This window comes from Octopus bimaculoides, chromosome 7 (genome assembly GCF_001194135.2).
Source record: "Octopus bimaculoides isolate UCB-OBI-ISO-001 chromosome 7, ASM119413v2, whole genome shotgun sequence".
Classification (NCBI taxonomy): Eukaryota; Metazoa; Mollusca; class Cephalopoda; order Octopoda; family Octopodidae; genus Octopus; species Octopus bimaculoides.
The window spans coordinates 15,284,796-15,287,433 of record NC_068987.1 but is presented as its reverse complement, the minus strand read 5'-3'; the positions used below and the strand labels follow the sequence as shown (position 1 = coordinate 15,287,433).

Sequence of the window (2,638 nt, the reverse complement as noted above, 5' to 3'; positions counted from 1 at the left end):
GACTGGCTCCTGTAGGATTTTCGAGCGAGATCGTTGCCAGTGCCCCTGGACTGGCTTGTGCGGGTGGCACATAAAAGACACCATTTCGAGCGTGGCCGTTTTCGTGCGGGTGACACGTAAAAGCACCCACTACACTCTCTGAGTGGGTGGCGTTAGGAAGGGCATCCAGCTGTAGAAACTCTGCCAAATCAGACTGGAGCCTGGTGTTGCCATCCGGTTTCACCAGTCCTCAGTCAAATCGTCCAACCCATACTAGCATGGAAAGCGGACGTTAAACGATGATGATGATGATGATGAAGATTAAGGCTTTTGTTATGAATATACTAATCTATATATAAGAGAAAATATTCTATAAAAAGAAATAATACATATGAAAAACAACTTCTATATATGTTATGTACAACTTACAAGTGTCTATTTTTTTTGTGTCTCTTAATAGTATAAATCATTCATATTTAGTAATCAAAGTTAAAGTTTACCTTATCACTTTCAGTAGCAACCAAATGTCACAGCCACGAGCAAAATATTGTTACAGCTAACTAATAAAGCTGTTAACCTTCACTTGAAGTATCTTTGTAGTTGTATATTGAAATATAAACAAAGTAAGAAAAAATGAGTTTATAATGGTAGTGAAGCATAAAAAAAGTGTCACATAATGAGAATGGAGTATAATCAAGTCTGAATACTAAATTATAAACCCTAAGATAAAGGACTATTGAATTGATCTATCGGGTTTCAAAACCAAGATAAAAACTCACCCGAATCAAAGTCAACTGAAATATTTCTCTGTACTATAAGCTTGTAAAGCCAGAGCTTCTCATTGGATCAGAAACTGCACTGCAGATAAGAGAGTGATGTTTCATTGACTTAGGCATGGCTGTGTTGTTAAGATGATTGCTTTGCAGCCTCTTGGTTTTGGGTTCAATCCCAGTCCCTCTGTGCAGAACGTTTGGCAAGTGTCCTCTAGTATAACCCCTGACCAATTAATGCCTTGTCAGTGAATTTGGTATATATACCACAAACACACACACATACACACATATATATATCAAAGTGAAGGCTCATGGCTCAGTGGTTAGAGTGTCAGGCTCACAATCATGAGGTAGTGAGTTCGATTCCCAGATCGGGCAGTGTGTTGTGTTCTTGAACAAGACACTTTGTTTCACGTTGTTCCAGTTCACTCAGCTGTAGAAATGAGTTGCAACGTCACTGGGGCCAAGCTGTATCGGCCTTCGCCTTTCCCTTGGATAACATTGGTGGCGTGGAGAGGGGCAGCTGGTATGCATGGGCAACTGCTGGTCTTCCATAAATAACCTTGCCCGGACTTGGATGAGAATTTGGTAGGTGCAATCTCATGGTTATTCATGACCGAAAGAGGTCTTTACCCAATATATATCACATATACATATTCAAAATTTAGGGAATGGAGTAGATAAGATCCACGCTACATATGTTTCATAACTAGTAGAACCTCAGAAGTTGTAAATTATCCAAATGAGAGGTAAAGTGAGTAAATGAGTAAAATGGGGCGGATGGGGAGAGAAGGTTTGGTTTTGAAATTAGCTGGGGAGATGCGTTTATGAAATTTAGGTAGGGGTCACTCATAGGTTGTTTGTGGGATAGATAGATGAAGGAGCACTCCGTCGCTTACGACGTCGAGGGTTCCAGTTGATCCGATCAACGGTACAGTCTGCTTGTGAAATTTACGTGCAAGTGGCTGAGCACTCCACAGACACATGTACTCTTAACATAGTCAAGATAAAGAGGTGATGTTAGATCTTGTTTATCTCAAACTAAGTTTATGTTGACCCAAAATACATTGTCTTCTATTTCCTTCTCCTTCAACCCCCCACCCCACCCAATTCATTTCAAATACAACTACAGGGGTTGGACAAAATAATGGAAACACCTTAAAATTTCAAACAAATTTATTTTAATATGGGGTAGGACTGCCTTTCACAGTAATTACAGCTTGAATTCAATGCGGTATGGACTTCCACTTACTGCAATCCTATGTTGATACCATCGCATGGAAGGCATTTGCTCAGGGTACCAAACTTATATACAGGTGCAGTTGTGTGTGTTGTGTGTTGTGTGTGTGCATGTGAATGTGTGTACATTTGTGCCCCCTAGTCTTGACATCATGTGATAGTCGTAAATGAGCATCACTATCATACAAGCAGTGTCATTCATTTCCAATATTCTGCAAAGCCATATCTGCACTTTCTTGGCTACAGGTGAGGGTGGGTGAGAAGAAAGGCATGTCTCCATAGAAAATTTGCCTCAGTAGACTCCAAAATGACAATGACACAATGACAACAACGATGACAATCATGACAACGATGATGATGATGATTTATCTCTGTCTTACTTACCTTGTCATCTGAGCTAACTGGAGCTTTTTCTTAATTCATTTTTGTAGCCTTGAACATATTACACACATTATGCACACATGAAACCAAACACATAAAAAACAGATAAGATAAAAGAATCTTTTATCTTTCTTTTAAAAGTTCAACACTCTACTAACCTCTACTGATTCAACTGCAGCATTTATTTTTGCAGAATGTATCATAAAACATGCATAAAATAATTTGCTAAGTTGCCCTTCCATACTTTTATTTGGAAGCAGAAATAA

At 39.1% G+C, this 2,638-nt stretch overlaps 1 protein-coding gene across 4 annotated transcripts in view; it reads right to left on the bottom strand.

Moving 5' to 3' along the window:
* The window catches only part of LOC106867388 (fatty-acid amide hydrolase 1), a 29,866-nt gene that overhangs the window by 23,907 nt on the left and 3,321 nt on the right, over window positions 1–2,638 (bottom strand). Inside the window, exons 1-2 of one of the 4 annotated variants that reach the window (XM_052969277.1) lie at window positions 759–776; window positions 480–571 (exon numbers count right to left, since the gene is read on the bottom strand). The exons of 1 other annotated variant lie outside the window; for it this stretch is intronic. The gene's annotated coding sequence lies outside the window, so the exon portion shown is untranslated. 2 more of the 4 variants (XM_014912244.2, XM_052969276.1) reach the window with 2 other exon arrangements.